This window comes from Sus scrofa, chromosome 11 (genome assembly GCF_054392235.1).
Source record: "Sus scrofa isolate SSC_HxYL_T2T_F1_AM1 chromosome 11, Sscrofa_HxYL_maternal_Yorkshire_Landrace_v2.0, whole genome shotgun sequence".
Lineage (NCBI taxonomy): Eukaryota > Metazoa > Chordata > Mammalia > Artiodactyla > Suidae > Sus > Sus scrofa.
The window spans coordinates 22,394,115-22,412,059 of NC_139393.1; the positions used below are offsets into that span (position 1 = coordinate 22,394,115).

The 17,945-nt window shown below is 47.8% G+C and overlaps 1 protein-coding gene and 1 long non-coding RNA gene across 2 annotated transcripts in view; one reads left to right on the forward strand and one right to left on the reverse strand.

Annotated features, from left to right (window-relative positions):
• The window catches only part of LOC146398584 (uncharacterized), a 182,972-nt gene that overhangs the window by 123,368 nt on the left and 41,659 nt on the right, over positions 1-17,945 (forward strand). The gene's annotated exons all lie outside the window — the stretch shown is intronic.
• The window catches only part of GTF2F2 (general transcription factor IIF subunit 2), a 206,927-nt gene that overhangs the window by 3,236 nt on the left and 185,746 nt on the right, over positions 1-17,945 (reverse strand). The window lies entirely within an intron of this gene.

A 17,945-nucleotide genomic window follows, 5' to 3' on the forward strand; every position in this document is an offset into this window, starting at 1 on the left:
CTCTTCATGTCTGTGTGTGCTCAGCTTTCCCAAGTGTCCAGACTTAACTGTATGTGATGCTCTTTGCATGTGCTGCTGCCTGATGGACTTTTTCTTATCCTCCACCATAGAAAAATGGGGGGAGGAAAAATGGGCAAGGGGTATAATCAGAGAGTTCACAGAAAAGAGACTCCACCTCACTCAGCAGACAAGAAACAGAAGTTAAAATTGGGAGTTCCCGTCGTGGCGCAGTGGTTAACGAATCCGACTAGGAACCATGAGGTTGCGGGTTCGGTCCCTGCCCTTGCTCAGTGGGTTAACGATCCGGCGTTGCTGTGAGCTGTGGTGTAGGTTGCAGACTCGGCTCAGATCCCGCGTTGCTGTGGCTCTGGCGTAGGCCGGCGGCTACAGCTCCGATTCGACCCCTAGCCTGGGAACCTCCATATGCCGCGGGAGCGGCCCAAGAAATAGCAAAAAGACAAAAAAAAAGAAGTTAAAATTGCACTCTGATACTATTTCTGACCTATCAATTGCAAAGACAAAACATTGTGCTCCCCCTCTGTCACAGAGGTGGCAGGGGAGCAACCCCCCCTTACATCACAAAGGTGTAAAATCACTGGACCAAGTCCTTCCACGTCTAGGAAGTTATTCTACTTATAGAATCACTGCAAATGAACTAATGTGTATACAGAGTTGTTCTCTGAAGTAGCAGTTGCGACAGTGATGGAGGGCTGTTTGAATACGTTACGGCATCCTCTCAGTCCATTTAGGCTGCTGTAACAAAGAATCATAACTGGGTGGCTTGAACAGCACAGCTGTCTCCCACAGTTCTGGAGGATGGCGCATAATTGGGTTCTGAGGAGGGCCTACTTCCTGGTGTGTAGACAGCTATCTTCTCACTTTGTCCTCACTCGGTAGAAGGGTCAGAGAGCTCCCTGGGCTCTCTTCTCATTAGGGCACTAATCCCATTCCAGTGACCTAATCACTTCCCGAAGGCCCACTCCTGATACCATCACACTGAGGTTAGGAGTTCAACATATGAATTTTGGGAAGGCACAAACATTCAATCCATAGCAGGCATTGTATAGATTAAAATATTCTGTATATTGAAATATATATCAACCATAAGTTTAAAGAACTCTTTATGAACTGCTGTGAAATGATCACCAAAAAAATTTTTTTTTCTCTGAAAAAGCAAAGTTTAGAATAGTATGTTTGGGGGAAAAAAGCTTACTTGCTAGGATAGGCATGGAAGGTCTCTAAAGGAGGCATAAAGGAGTTCCCATTGTGGTGCAGTGGAAAAGAGTCTGACTAGCATCCATGAGAATGTGGGTTCAATGCCTGGCCTTGCCCGGTGGGTTGGGGATCCAGCATTGCTGGGAGCTGTGGTGTAAGTCACAGATGTGGCTTGGATCTGGTGTTGCTGTGGCTGTGGTGTAGGCTGGTGGCTGTAGCTCCAATTTGACCTCTAGCCTGGGCACCTCCAACCTCCATATGCCTTGGGTGTGGCCCTAAAAAGCAAAAAAGAAAGAGAGCGAGAGAAAGAGAGAAAAGAAAGAAAGAAAGAAAGAAAGAAAGAAAGAAAGAAAGAATACATAAAAAGGATACATGAAGGAGTTCCCATGGTGGCTCAGTGGTTAGTGAATCTGACTAGGAAGCATGAGGTTGTGGCTTCTATCCCTGGCCTTGCTCAGTGGATTAAGGATCCAGTGTTGCTGTGAGCTGTGGTGCAGGTCACAGATGCAGCTCGGATCTGGCATTGCTGTGACTCTGGTGTAGGCCGGCGGCTACAGCTCCGTTTAGACCCCTAGCCTGGGAACCTCCATATGCCGCGGGTGCGGCCCTAGAAAAGGCAAAAAGACAAAAAGACAAAAAGACAAAAAAAAAAAAAAAAAAAAAAAAAAAAGGGATACATGAAGATAGAACATCTCTTGAAGGAAACAGGAAATACCCCAGAAGGGAGAGGGAGACGCTTCATGGTGTACCTTTTGTGATATTTTTTCTTTCTTTCCTTTTTTTTTTTTTTTTTTTTAGGGCTGCACCCACAGCATATGGAAGTTCCCAGGCTAGGGGTCTAATCAGAGCTACAGCTGCTGGACTATGCCACTGCCACAGCAACGTGAGATCCCAGCCGCATCTGCAACCTACACCAGAGCTCACAGCAACGCCAGGATCAACCTCTGATTCTTTTTTTTCTTTCTATGGCATATGGAAATTGCTCAGCGATAGGGGTGGAATCGGAGCTGCAGCTAAGACCTACGCTACAGCTTGTGGCAACGCCAGATCCTTAACCCACTGAGCAAGGCCAGGGATCGAACATGCATCCTCATGCATACTATGTTGGGTTCTTAACATGCTGAGCCACAATGGGAACTCCACCTTTTGTAATTTTGGAATCATGGGACTGTACCACCTACTCATCAAATGAATGCAGCTTTTTACAATGCTGAGCCCCACACCACACCTACTGAGTCAGAATGTTTGGCATTTCAAAAGTCCCTCTGAGATTCTGCTGCCTCCCGGGGGTTGAGGAACTATGCCTGCAGCAGGAATATGGGTAGGAAATGACTTCATCAGATAACCGAATGGGAAACAGCCAACACAGCTGGCCCGCAGTTCCCGTCCTCTTGCTGGAACAAAATATAACACATCTGGGTGGAAAGGAGTCTTGAAAGCCAACGAATGCTTCCACCCAATGCTCAGGACCCTCTTGACCAAGTGCCCTGAGAGCCTGGCATTTCTGCAGGTGTGTCTTGGCCACATTTTCCACATGCTATGTGAATGTGATAACATTTTAATCCCGCCTACACTTATATTTTGTGTGTAGGGTGTTGTTACAAGGTCACACAGGTGACTCATGATGACCTTTCTACCAGCTGGCACGCCTAAGTCTTTCTTCCTGACTGCCGCCGCAAGCCAGGGGTGCCCCACACAGACACGGGTGCCACTGGGCTTTGGACTCACACACAGGGACTTGCATTGTGAAACCTTTTTTTTTTTTCGTTTTTGTCTTTTTAGGGCTGCACCCGTGGCATATGGAGGTTCCCAGGCTGGGGGTCAAGTCGGAGCTGCAGCTGCCACCCTACGCCACAGCCACAGCAATGCCAGATCCAAGCCACGTCTGTGACCTACACCATAGCTCACGGCAACACCGGATCCTTAACCCACTGAGCGAGGCCAGGAATCAAACCTGCAACCAATCGGATACTAGTCGGATTTGTTTCCGCTGAGCCATGACGGGAACTCCTGAAAGCTTTTTCTCACTTTGCACACCAGATGTTTCAGCATCTGATTTGTGCTGCACACGGTCTCCTTCCTAATTCTTTTTTCTTTTTTGAAATTCCATTTTAGATTTGCTAAAATAAATGAAAGATGATACCGTTTTGCATCAGTTTGGCAAACATGAGAAAAAGTCATTATTTCAGTTTTTAGAAGAAAGCATGTGGGATGATTACTGCGCGGTGGTGACGTTTTGAAATCTGAGTTCTAATTAAAGCCCCACCGATCTAACTGTGAAAACTGCAACATCTCAACTTCTCTAAGCTTTAGAATATTCATCTAGAAAACAGAGACTAATACTTAAACCTCATTGGCTGGCTCAGTAAAAGGAGGTTGTCATAGGAGCCGCTTTACTGTGAGAAATTCTTTTTTTGGCTTTTTAGGGCCACACCTGAGGCATATGGAAGTTCGCAGGCTAGGGGTTGAATCGGAGCTACAGCTGCCGGCCTACAGCACAGCCACAACAATAGGGGATCCAAGCCATGTCTGCGACCTACACCACAGCTCATGAATGGCAAGGCTGGATCCCCGACCGAATGAGTGAGGCCACTTGCCACAACGGGAATTCCTACCATGTGAAATTCTTTTTTTTTTTTTTTTTTTTTGCCTTTTTTAGGGCCGCTTCCTGTGGCATATGGAGGTTCCCAGGCTAGGGGCCCAATAGGACCTACAGCTGCCAGCCTACACCACAGCCACAGCAATGCCAGATCCGAGCCGCATCTGCGACCTACACCACAGCTCACGGCAACGCCAGAGCCTTAACCCACTGAGCGAGGCCAGGAATAGAACCCGCAACCCCATGGTTCCTAGTAGGATTCATTAACCACTGCGCCATGATGGGAACTCCCCATGAGAAATTCTCAAACACTGGTCTCTACTGTGAATCAGCTGCAAAATACAGGAGTCTGTTCACATTCTCTTCTATGTAGTCCTGAGAAAATGTTTCAGGAATATGTTTCAGTCCATGTGCATTACCTACTGCCTGGTCATCGTCCTCAAACACTGTTTTCACTCAAAATCTCCTGGCCATCACACATTCAAGATTTGAGAGAAGGCTGGGAGCACAGATCTGTGGAGCAAACCCTGGATGGGGAACCGTGAGTCCCAGCTCTGGTGTTGGCCTAGACCCGCAAGGCCACAGAGCCGTCATCCAAAATGAGATGAGTCCTTGCCACCTTCTGTACATTTATACTTCCTGAGCCTTCAGAGTCTTTGCTTCTTTATTAAAAACTCTGAGGAGTTCCCACTGTGGCACCATGGGTTAAGGAGGCAGTGTTGCCACAGCTGTGGTATAGGTCACAGCTGCAGCTCAAATATGATCCCTGGCCAGGGAATTCCATATGCTGCCAGTGCAGCCATAAAAAGAAAAAAATTAGGAGTTCCCATCACGGCTCAGTGGAAACAAATCTGATCCCGGCCTTGCTCAGTGGGTTAAGGATCTGGCGTTGCCATGAGCTGTGATGCAGGTTGCAGATGCAGCTCGGATCTTGCATTGCTGTGGCTGTGGTGTGAGCCAGTGGCTACAGCTCGGGTTCCACCCCTAGCCTGGGAACCTCCACATACCTCAGAAAAAAAACCCAAATAAATAAAATAAAAATGTAAGCTTAAAAACAATAACAAAAAACCCTCTGCGCCATTCGGAGATTCGCATTCAGAGTTAACAGGTAGTAAGATGGCACATTAAAATGGGCGACCCTAATGCCTTCCTGGACTGTGTGAATCTTTTCTCTCTGTACTCATGTTCTTCTTGTTTCCAAAAGAGAGGATGGAAAATGCAGGGCTGATGCCAGTCCTGAAAGCTGGTGCCTTTGCTCTTGGCCTGTTTTTGGAAGAAGCGCTGGGAAGGTGCACGAAACGCCACAGCCACAGCCACTCGGGATCCCAGCTGTGTCTGCGACCTACACCACAGCTCATGGCAACATTGGATCCTTAACCCACTGAGCGAGGCCAGGGATCGAACCCATGTCCTCATGGTTCCTAGTCGGATTCGTTTCCACTGAGCCACGACAGGAACCCCCTTACTTCCTAATCTTGTAAGGGGCCAGGATGACCCCTGACCAACCACTCACTTTGTGGTGTAGATCTGGATTGTGTAAACTGTCAATAACACATCGTGTAATGGACAGTCCTCTGTCTCTATAACTGTGCCTTGACCGCTAATGGGTGGAACAGTCTGCAGAGCTTCCTGAGAGGCTGTTCCCAGGTCATGATACTCATTTTGGCTGGAATAAAATTTTCCATTTCTTTCTTAGATTGACTGATTAATGTTTTCGCTGACAGGACATTATGGAGAATAAACACCTCATTGGATAACGCTAAAGTCATCTCATGCAATAAAAACCGTTGTCCTCTCCCTTCTGAGAATCTGAGGTCTAAGGAGACCGAGGTTTGGAGGGCTACCGAAATAGGGATTTATGATTTGAAAAAAAGAAAAATCTCCTAACGGCCAGGCATTCAGGCACTGACACGACTTGCTCACAAGGTTTTATGGGCTGATTAATGTGGCAAAGCTGGATATCATTCTGGAATTTTTTCACCTATCCCTTCAAAGAGGCCTGGGGTTGCATGAAAGTGCCAAGTGACAGATGGGGTCTTTTAGCCTCTTCAGGGTTGACAGCTTCTCCAGGCCTTATGATGTGGTTATGGAATATTGTCTTTTCTTCTTGCTTGGGTCCCGCTTCAGTCTGTCCTGGTGTTCTTGGATGCTGCCTTCTTCCTACTGAGCTTCTAACAGAGGCCAAAAACTGGGCCAAACTCATTCATTTCATACCTATCACAGGCGGATCTGGTTTTTGTTTGTTTGTTTGTTTTCGGGCAGGGGAGGGGCTCATGTGAAAGTTCCAGGGCCAGGGATCAAACCCATGCCACAGCTGTAACCAGAGCCACAGCAGTGACAATGCGGGATCCTTAACCTGCTGAGCCACACAGGAACTCCCACAGGCAGATCTTTTCAAAGTCTTTTGAAAAGGTGACTCTGAACTTCAATATGGCTGGGCTGAAAATGTTTCAGAGTTGGGACATGTGGGAAACTGATTGAGTGAAGGGCCCCGAGGCCCGTCTGGATCCCTGTCCTTTGTAAAATGTGACTCGGTAGCTGCTCCATCAAGAGAGGAAATCTCGAGTTCCTATTGTGGCGCACAGGAAACGAATCCATGAGGTTGCAGGTTCGATCCCTGGCCTCAGTCAGTGGGTTAAGGATCCGGTGCTGCCGTGAGCTGTGGTGTAGGTCAAGGATTCAGCTCAGATCCCGAGTGGCTGCGGCTGTGGCAAAGGCCGGCAGCTGAAGCTCCAATTCGACCCCTAGCCTGGGAACTTCTATATGCAGCGGGTGCAGCCCTAAAAGACAAAAAAAAAAAAAAAAAAAGAGAGAGAGAGAAATAAAATTTGTTTCCCGCCCCTCCCCCTCCAGCCTGTGACTTGCTTTGACTATGAGAACGTGGCAGGAGGGTCAGTGTGGCAGTTCCAGGTTCGGGCTTCCAGAGGCCTTGAGCACTTCTGCTCTCTCCTGGGGAGCACCGCCTCCAGCAGAACAATCCTGGCTATAGCTGCTGGGAGATGGGAGACCACGCAGAGGAGAGGTGAGTCGGTTCAGCTGAGATCACCCTAGAACGGCCAGCTGACCCGCCAGCTGACGCAGATGCATGAGAAAGTCTGGCCAAAATGAAACAAGACCAGACCTGCCCAGTTAAGCTCTGCCTGAACTGCTGAGCCACTAAATCTTCCGCTAAGCAAGTGGTGGTTGTTTGAAGCCATTAAGTTTTGTTAGTTTATTCTGCAGTCGGTTTATCGTGCAGCCTTATTTCAGTAATTGTTAACTGTTTCAGGAGAAGACAAAGGAATTAGAACTATGATAATTAGATTCCCACACTTATACCACCAGCCAAGGCTTCTCCCTTAAATTTCTGACCCATGTAGCCAACCACCACCCCATAGTACGCCCAGATGTCCTCCTCCTCTGGCCACAGCCTTCGCGAGCTCAGCAAACAAGTAACAATGTCATCTTGCCCGAGGTTCAGACTGAAACCCTGACCTCATCTTTGGCTGTTCTTTTTTCTTTTTCTTTTTTTTTTTCCCTAGGGCCTTGCCTGCAGTATATGGAAGTTCCCAGGCTAGGGGTCTAATCGGAGCTGCAGGTGCCTGTCTACATGACAGCCACAGCAAGGCCAGATCTGAGCCGCATTTGCGACCTACACCACAGCTCACGGCAACACCGGATCCTTAACCCACTGAGTGAGGCCAGGGATCGAACCTGCAACCTCATGGATACTAGTTCAGTTTGTTACCGCTGAGCCACGACAGGAACTCATCTTTGGTTTTTCTTTCTTTCACATCCTATTAGCAAATCTCATGGGCTCTGCCTTCAAAATATACCCAGGACCTGTCTACTCACTACCTCCACGGTTACCACCTTCATCCAAACCGTTACCATCTCTGGACTGGATTATTTTTTAAAATTTTTATAAATTTTTTTGTTTTTTTGTCTTACTATTAGGGCCGCACCCACTGCATATGGAGGTTCCTGGGCTAGGGGTCCAATCAGAGCTATAGCTACCAGCCTATGCCACGGTCACAGCAAGGCCAGATCCGAGCCGCATCTGAGAACTTCACCACGGCTCATGGCAACACCGGATCCTTAACCCACTGAGTGAGGCCAGGGATCGAACCTGCAACCTCACGGTTCCTAGTCAGATTCGTTTCCGCTGCGCCACGACAGGAACTCCTGGACTGGATTCTTAAGAGCAGCCTGCTCACTAAGTTCCCTGCTTCCAAAGTGACCCCCTACAGGCTAGTCTTAACGCTCATCAGAGTGATCTTTCTGGAACAAGTCAGAAGATGCCTCTTCGCTCAGAACCCTTCAGTGACTTCCCATCTTTCTCAGAGTAAAAAGCCAAAGTCTTCACAGCGTCCTAGGAGGATCTTCAGGAGCTGGACCCTCACTATCTCGACCTCATCGCCTTCCCTCTCTTGACTGCCACACTCTTCCCACACCAAGTATTCCGAATGCAATTTGGGACATGCTTATACTGAGAAATTCTTCCTCTTTTACCAGAAATTCCGATTTCACTGGGCATGCTGCACTTGACCGGGCCACCCTAACTGGGCATGCTTCCACTGCGGTTTGTGCACTGGCTGTCTCCTCTGCCCAGGTGTTTTCCCAGACAACCACGGGGCTCATCTGTGACCACCTTTAAGTCTCCGATCAAAGGTCATCTTGTCAGAATCAGAAAGGCCTTCCCTGGAGCTCTCATCATGGCTCAGCGGTTAACGAATCTGACTAGCATCCATGAGGACACAGGTTCAATCCCTGGCCTCGCTCAGTGGGTTAAGGATCCGGCATTGCCGTGAGCTGTGGCGCAGGTCCAAGACGTGGTTCGGATCTGGCATTGCTGTGGCTGTGGTGTAGGCCAGCGGCTACAGCTCTGATTCGACCCCTAGCCTTGGAACCTCCATATGCTGCGGGTGTGGCCCTAGAAAGACAAAAAAAAAAGGCCTTCCCTGACCACCACACTTACACCTGCACCCCACCCTGGTATGTCCAACCCCCTTCTTCACTCAGTTTTCTCCAGAGCACTTATCACCACCTTTTTTTTTTTTTTTTTTTTTTTTTCAGTCTTTTCTAGGGCCAAATCTGCGGCATATGGAGGTTCCCAGGCTAGGGGTCTAATTGGAGCTGTAGCTGCTGGCCTATAACACAGCCACTGCAACGCGGGATCCAAGCCAAGTCTGGAGTCTACACCACAGCTCACAGCAATGCCGGATCCTTAACCCACTGAGCAAGGCCAGGAATTGAACCCACAACCCCATGGTTCCTAGTCGGGTTCATTAACCACTGTGCCACGATGGGAAAGCCTATCATCATCTATTTTTAACTTGCTTATTTATCACCAAGAGGGCAGAGGCTTGGCTCTACTTCGGTTTGCTCACTGCTATCTTCTGAGTGTTCAGAACAGTGACATTTAGCAGGCAGGTGCTGCATGCATGTGTGTCACAGGATTAAAAGAGTGAAGGGATAGACTACATATACTGTGCTCAACGTAGCCTGGACATGTTTCTTTTCTTTTTTGCGGAGGGGGGTTTTTTAGGGCCGCAGCCGCGGCATATGGAGGTTCCCAGGTTAGGGGTCTAATCAGAGCTACAGATGCCGGCCTACACCACAGCCACAGCCACACCAGATCCGAGCCTGTCTGCGACCTACACCACAGCTCAAGGCAACGTTGGATCCCCGACCTACTGAGCGAGGCCAGGGATCGAACCTGCTTCCTCATGGGCACTAGTCAGGTTCCTCTCCACTGAGCCACAGTGGGAACTCCCTCTTCTTTTTTTAATCCTTTCTATCCCTTCTCCCTGCCTCCCTTCATTTGCCACATCCACAGGGCATGTGGAAATTCTGGGGCCAGGGATCAAACCTGTACCACAGCAGCGCCAACGCTGGAGCCTTAACCCACTGAGCCACCAGAGAACTCCTAATCCTAATTTGTGAATAACTTGCTTCAAGTGTAATTCCTTTCTTTCTTTCTTTCTTTTTTCTTTTTGGGGCCGCACCTGCAGCATATGGAGGTTCCCAGGCTAGGGGTTGAATCGGAGCTGTAGCTGCCGGCCCACACCGCAGCCACAGCAACGCCAGATCCAAGCCACGTCTGCGACCTACACCACAGCTCATGGCAACGCCGGATCCTTAACCCACAGAGCGAGGCTAGGGATAGAACCCTCAACCTCATGGTTCCTAGTCAGATTTGTTTCTGCTGCGCCACGACGGGAACTCCCCAAGAGTAACTTCTTGATCTTTCGGTTTCCAAGTTTAGATTTCTCCTCTGAAGCCCAGGATCTGGCTTTCCGGCTGCCCTTCACTCCGATCTCTCCTCTCTCCGAGCCTTGTCACATCTCCCTCTCCATCCGCCCATAAAATTATCTCACAATTCAGTTACATTAACATTCATGATATGACTGGGTATTTTTCCAAATTGAGCTGCATAGTACAATTTTTAATTTTGCTGGAGTTAATATCTCTCACATTCCCTGCTGCTTCGTGTTCTAGGCATTCGTCACTCATCCATCCTCCAAACTCTCTGCAAGAAATGTAAATTTCCTCTTGAAACCTGATGAGCTCCAGGAACCACCTAGCCCACGTTTTATTCTCTCAAAGGCCTTGCTGCTCCAGTCCCACCTGGTGTCCACACCTGCTGCCTGAGGTCACGTGGAGATTTCTCTCCCCTCAGCCTGGGATTCCCTTCACTCCTCACCTGAATCCCGTTCTTGGTGAAACTGCTCTCTAATGGCTTATTAGGAACCTGAATTCTTTTTTTCTCCATTTATGATGATTTTTATTTTTTCCATGATAGCTGGTTTACAGTGTTTTGTCAATTTTCTACTTCGCAGCAAGATGACCCAGGTACACATACACGTATGCATTCTTTTTTCTGAGATCCTCATGTTCCATCATGAGTGACTGGACATAGTTCCCAGTGCTACACAGCAGGGTGAATTTTTTTGAGACTTTGCTTGTATAAAAAACCCTTAGGCTCCCCTCACACTTGATTGATAATTTGGCTAAGTTTGGACTTCTAGATTGGGAAGAATTATCTGTCAGATTTTTGACATTGTCCAAAAATCCATTGTTGGAGTTCTCGTTGTGGCTCAGTGGTAACAAATTGACTAGTATCCTAAGGATGTGGGTTTGATCCCTGGCCTTGCTCAGTGGGTTAAGGATGTGGTGTTGCCGTGAGCTGTGGTGTAGGTTGCAGACACAGCTCGAATCTGGCATTGCTGTGGCTGCGGCGTAGGTTGGCAGCTACAGCTTCCATTCAATCCCTACCTTGGGAACCTCCATATCCCGCGGGTGCAGCCCTAAAAGGAAAAAAACAAAAAAAATCCATTGTCTTCTAGCTCCCAGTGTTGCTCCTGGGAAGTCTGCTATTCTAATCATCAGTTCTTCGCAGGTGACTTGCTTATCTTCCTTTCTGGGCATTCTTAGGCGCTTCTCTTTGCTGCTGGTGTTCTGAATTTCCTTGGAATTTGTCTTTGTAATGCCTGAGATAGTTCAAATGAGTATGTTTGTAATTTCTTGAGAATTTTCTTGAAAAAAATATGTATTTTCCTTCCACTTCCTCAGTTCTTCCTTTCCGGCTTTCTTATTAGTCAAATGTTGGGCCTCCTGGGCATGCTTCTCCGGGGTGAACTTCAGTGTCATCTGGGTGTCACAGAGCTGACAGGGCCACGGAGGAAGTCAGGGCAAGTTCAGGGTCAGGAGGCTACAGCGTGACGGCAGCACGGCAGCGCGTCCCTGCTTCTAGTTCGTGACTCAAACGTGAGGAGCCCGCCTCGTTAGCACGGGGCTGGGTGCTGAAGAGTCTGCAGGTAACGGGGTGGGGGACGAGGGGTGATAAGAGCACGCAGGGCAGCTTCTGAGAACAGCAGGTAGGGAACATCGGAATATCCTCGTCATGTTTGTTCCATATTTTATGGATTGAAACACCTTTTTTTTTTTTTTTTTTGTCTTTTTAGGACCGTACCCGTAGTATATGGAGGTTCCCAGGCTAGGGGCTGAGGCGGAGCTGCAGCTTCGGGCCTACACCTCAGCCACAGCCACAGCCACGAGGGATTCCCGACCCACTGAGCAAGGCCAGGGATTGAACCTCGTCCTCATGGATTCTAGTCCGGTTTGTCACCGCGGAGCCACGACAGGAACTCCTGAAACGCATTTTTACATATGTCACATAACATGGGTCAGAACCTCAAAATCTCAAAATCGTGGCTGCCCCCCCAGAGTGCAGGCTACTCAGACTCCAACCAGCAGTCCTCAAGAAGATCACCTGCTCCCTCTGTTCAAAGGTCTGCTTGTTGCTCACTGATTGTCTTTTTGTCGTGGGAATGTGCCTGCTCCCCTGGTTCTCCGTGTGCTCTGCCCTGGCACAGTGTGTTGCGGGGCAGGGCAGTGAGGCCCGAGGAGGGCATAGGTTATTATCTAAGGACACAGGGCACTGTCAGGTGCATAGCCCCAAACCTGCCACCCACCCCAGAGGAGAGTTCTTACACAGTGACAATTCCCGGCAGTGTCTTGTTGCATTAGCCTTTCCTTTTCTTTCTAGATTTAAAACACTTCCCTGATGTATAAGTGATTTCTTTAAAAAATCTGGAAGTAGCTATAATGTTACAGCAGGAAGTTAGCATTAGGAGACCAAAGTTTCAATTTCCCCCCATTATTTTGTTCTTCATTTATTGAATAGCAGCCTAGACTTTAATCTGTAGGTTAGCATAAAGTTCTGTGCCCCCTGCAGGAGTCTGGAGCCAATAGTGCCGTCATTCAATTGCCACTTTAAGGCTCCGCTTATCCTTGCAGCTCACACTCCTTCCCCATCTCCACACCTTGGGCAATCACATGTTTCTTAACAGCCAGATTTATTTATTTATTATTATTATTGCTTTTTATAGCTGCACCCATGGCATGTGGAGGTTCTCAGGCTAGGGGTCTACACCACAGCCACAGCAACGCAGGATCTGAGCCACATCTGCAACCTACGCCACAGCTCACGGCAATGCCAGATCCTTAACCCACTGAGCAAGGCCAGGGATTGAACCCGTGTCCTCATGGATGCGAGTAAGATTCGTTAACAACTGAGCCAGGATGGGAACTCCTTAACAGCCAGCTTTTAATTAGTTCTCTCTCTCTCTCCTTTTCCCAATAATCTAATGTAACTACTAGAGAAAAATCTTGTTTTGCATTGCTCTGACTCTAGTCTAGTGCTGCCCAAACAACCTATGGTAAGGGGCTGATTTCTTTACATTTCCACTGCAACTTTGTAAAATGCAATCAAATGTAAATTAGCAGAAGTGAGAATTTTAAAATCTAAAGGAAATGGGAGTTTCCACTGTGGCACAATGGGTTAATGATCTCTCTTGTCTCTGTGGTGGTGCTGGTTCGATCCCCAGCCGAGCACAGTGGGTTAAAGGATCTGAAGTTGCTGCAGCTGTGGTGTAGGTTGCAGCTGTGGCTCGGATTCAAGCCCTGGTCTGGGAACTTCCATATGCCACAGATGTGGCAATAAAATTTAAAAAAGAAAGAAAAAAGAAATTGCTGCAGCCACCCCAACCTTCAGACACCACTGCCCTGATCAGTCAGCAGTCATCAACACTGAGGAAGACTCTCCAACAGCAAATAGATTACAATTCCCTGAAGAATGTAGCATAATGACAGGTAGCATTTTTTAGCAATAAAGTCTTTTTTTTTTTTTTGGCTGCATCAGCAGCACACAAAAATTCCCAGGAAGGGATTGAACCTGCACCACAGCAGCGACAATGCTTAACCTGCTGTGCCAAAAGAGAACACCAGCAATGAAGTATTTTATTTTTTATTTTTTGCTTTATTTATTTATTTTTTTTTAGGGCCAAACCCTCGGCATATGGAGGTTCCCAGGCTAGGGGTCCAATCAGAGCTACCGTTGCTGGTCTACACCACAGCCACAGCAATGCAGGATCCGAGCCTTGTCTGTGACTTACACCACAGCTCACAGCAACGCCAGATCCTTAACCCACTGAGCGAGGCCAGGGATCGAACCCGCATCCTCATGGGTACTAATAGGGTTCATTTCTGATGCGCCACAACAGGAACTCTCAGCAATAAAGGATTTTTTTTTTTTTTTGGTCTTTTTGCTATTTCTTTGGGCCACTCCCGCGGCATATGGAGGTTCCCAGGCTAGGGGTCGAATCGGAGCTGTAGCCATTGGCCTACGCCAGAGCCACAGCAACGCGGGATCCGAGCCGCGTCTGCAACCTACACCACAGCTCACGGCAACGCCGGATCATTAACCCACTGAACAAGGGCAGGGACCGAACCCACAACCTCATGGTTCCTAGTCGGATTCATTAACCACTGCGCCACGACGGGAACTCCAGCAATAAAGGATTTTAAAATTAAGGTATGTATGTTGTTTTTTGTTTTGTTTTGTTTTTTGTCTTTTTGCCATTTCTTGGGCCGCTCCTGCGGCATACGGAGGTTCCCAGGCTAGGGGTCGAATCCGAGCTGTAGCCGCTGGCCAACGCCAAAGTCACAGCAACGAGGGATCCGAGCCAAGTCTGCGACCTACACCACAGCTCAGCTGGATCCTTAACCCACTGAGCAAGACCAGGGGCTCGAACCCAAAACAAGGAAAAAAGGGAAAAGAAGAAGAAAGCAAAAAAGGCATCAACCAAAGCCCCCGACTCGCCCTGTCAGAAGAAAAAGAAGAAAAAGAAGAAGACGGCAGAGCAGACCGTCTGAGGACGCCAGGTGGCAGACGGCGGCGGCCGGCGCGGGCCCTGCAGAGCCGGCCCGGGGAGGAGGAGGAAGCACCCCGGCTCCCGTCACTGCCCCGGCTTCTCTTCGGGCACAGGACGCTTCACACGGACGTGTGTTCCTAGTCGGATTCGTTAACCACTGAATGACGGGAACGCCATATGTTGTTTTTTTAGATATAATGCAACTGCACACTTAATAGACTAAGGATTAGTTTAAAATTTTTCTTTCATTCCTTGTAATGATTCTGAGATTCATCCATGTTGTCGGATGTATTGGTGATTGTTTTTCCTTTATGTTGCAGTGTGGGATTTCCGTTGAAATTCTGGTGATGTTTCTAGTGTTTGGTTATTGTAAATCAACCTACTATGAACATTCGTGTACAAGCCTGTGAGTGGACATATGTTTCATTTCTCCTGGGTAAACGCCTCAGTGTAGAATGGCTGGGCTGTGTAGTTGGTAAAGGTTTAACTCTAAACCTCTTTCTTTTTTTTTTCTAGGGCTGAACCTGTGGTATATGGAGGTTCCCAGGCTAGGGGTCTAATTGGAGCTGTAGTTGCCAGCCTACACCTCAGCCACAGCAACTCTGGATCCCAGCTGAATCTGTGACCTACACCACAGCTCACGGCAACGCTGGATCCTTAACCCACTGAGCGGAGCCAGGGATCAAACCAGCATCCTCATGCATCCTGGTTGGGTTCACTACCTGTGAGCCACAATAGGAACTCCCCAAACCCATTTCTCTAACTCTATTTCCCACTATTCTTTTTATCCACCTTTGAGCCAAACTTAATTCTCTACTTTTTCTCAGACATGCCCCAAGGTCTCCTGTCTACATGCCTTTCTTCATGTTACTTCCCTGGCCTGGAACACCCCTTTCCAGGTCACCCCATCCGCTTTAGCTCATCTCAAGTACCGTCTCCACAAAGCCTCTTTCTTCCTCTCAGAAGTGACTGCTCCCCCTTGGGAAGTCCCCAGAGCTTTAGCTGTCTCATCCTTTTCTCTTTCTGTGTTTCTTTCTTTCTCTCTGTCTCCCTTTCTCTCTCTCTTTCTCTCCCTTTCTCTCTCTTTCTCTCTCTCTCTCTCGTATTTTTACAGCCACATATGGAGGTTCCCAGGCTAGGAGTCTAATCAGCTGTAGCAACTGGCCTACACCAGAGCCACAGCAACTCGGGATCCCAGCCTCGTCTGCAACCTACACCACAGCTCACGGCAACGCCGGATCCTTAACCCACTGAGCAAGGCCAGGGATCGAACCTGGGTCCTCACGGATTCTAGTCAGATTCATTTCCACTGAGCCACGACCGGAACTCCTGTATCATCCTTTTCATCTTCGAGCTCTTGTCTCCTCTACTAGATCCTAAGCACCCCTTAGGGCAGGGAGTGCCTTTCATCCACTCCCATATATTCAGTTCTTTGCATAGCGTAGGTACTCAGCAAATGTTGGTTGAATTAAGGACTATCATTTGTAAAGCATGGAAAGGGTGAGCAGAAGGCTGTTTGAGAATAGGGAACGGGTAAATTACTTGGAGAGAAGAAACCAAAAAAAAAAAAAAAAAAAAAAAAAAACAAATTGGTTACAGTAGATCACTCAGGACCACCTTCTTTGAAAAAGAGCAAGGAGTTCCTGCGTGCCTCAGCAGGGTAAGGATCTGGCATCATCACTGAAATAGCTTAGGTTGCTGCTGTGGTACGAGTTCAGTCTCTGGCCAGGGAACTTCTGCATGCTGAGGGTGGGGCCAAAAACAAAAAACACAAAAAAGAAAAAAGACAAAGACCTTGCCCACCTTATGTGATGTGGAGTGTTATTTAAAGAGTGCCAAGATGCCCCGGTTCTCTGTACCCTAAAACAGTCCTCCCCCAACGGACCTGCTTGCAGATCTGAAATTCTGACGTTACATGTTCGTCATATAGACACTGAGTTTCAACTATCCGCAATATCGCAAAAGAGGCACAATCAGGCATTAAGTGCTTCCTGATGGAAGGCCACACCACCTCCCATGAAGCGATTTTGTCGCAAAGATCACAGCTGAATCTGACTGACAGGCGACAACCAACGTCCTGCAACTTCAGGGGCAGAGGACGTATTAAACTACATTACCGGGGAGTTCCCGTCGTGGCGCAGTGGTTAACGAATCCGACTAGGAACCATGAGGTTGCAGGTTCGGTCCCTGCCCTTGCTCAGTGGGTTAACGATCCGGCATTGCCGTGAGCTGTGGTGTAGGTCGCAGACGCGGCTCGGATCCCGAGTTGCTGTGGCTCTGGCGTAGGCTGGTGGCTACAGCTCCGATTAGACGCCTAGCCTGGGAACCTCCATATGCCGCGGGAGTGGCCCAAAGAAATAGCAAAAAAAAGATAAATAAATAAATAAACTACATTACCGTGATGCCACTGCCGAGGCTGGACTGCGGGGCAGTCTAAAGGACAACTCACCTATTTTATTTATTTTTTAAAACAAGTAAATGGAAAAGGAGTGAGAAAGGGAAATATATATATGTATATATGCATATATATACATACATATATTTATTATTATTGGGTTTTTTTTTTTGCTTTTTAGGGCCGCACTCACAGCATATGGAGGTTCCCAGGTTAGGGGTCCAATCAGAGCTGTAGCTGCCGTCCTATTCCAGAGACACAGCAACACAGGATCTGAGTCGCATCTGTGACCTACACTACAGCTCATGGCAATGCCAGATCCTTAACCCACTGAGCGAGGCTGGGATCGAACCCACAACCTTGTGGTTCCTAGTTGGATTCATTTCTGCTGCGCCATGACGGGAACTCCAGAAAGGGAAGTATAGATTAAGAGACTAAAAAAGATCAACCAATTGCAGTTTGTAGAACTTTTTTGGATCCTGATTGAAACCAACTGTAAAAAAAGTTATGATGTTGATGACATTGCATTTTTTTAAATTATTTTTTATTTTGGGGCATGGTGTGCAGCAACTTGACGTGGGATCTCAGTTCTCAGACTAGGGACTGAACCCAGGCCACAGTGCTGAATCCTAATCACTAGACCACCAGGGAACTCCAAGTTATTTTTCTAAAGAGTCTTAATCTTTCAAAGAATATTATATCTGAGTTTTGTTTCAAAGCAATAGAGAAAGTGGTGGATGGTGAAATAGATGAAACCAGATTGTCAATGAGTTGACAATAACTGAAGCTGGATGATGAATATATGAAGGTTCATTATATAACCTAAGTTTTCCATAATCAAAAGTTAAAAAAAAAATTGGGGAGCTCCCTGGTGGTCTAGTGGTCAGGACCTGGCACTTTCACCACTTTGGCTCGGGTTCAACCCCTTGTTTGGGTATAGAGGTCCCACATCAAGCCACTGCACACCGCAGCCAAATTAAAAAAAATTTTTTTTAATAAAAAAGACTGCCTTTGGATCAGCATTTGAGGGGGGCTCCTA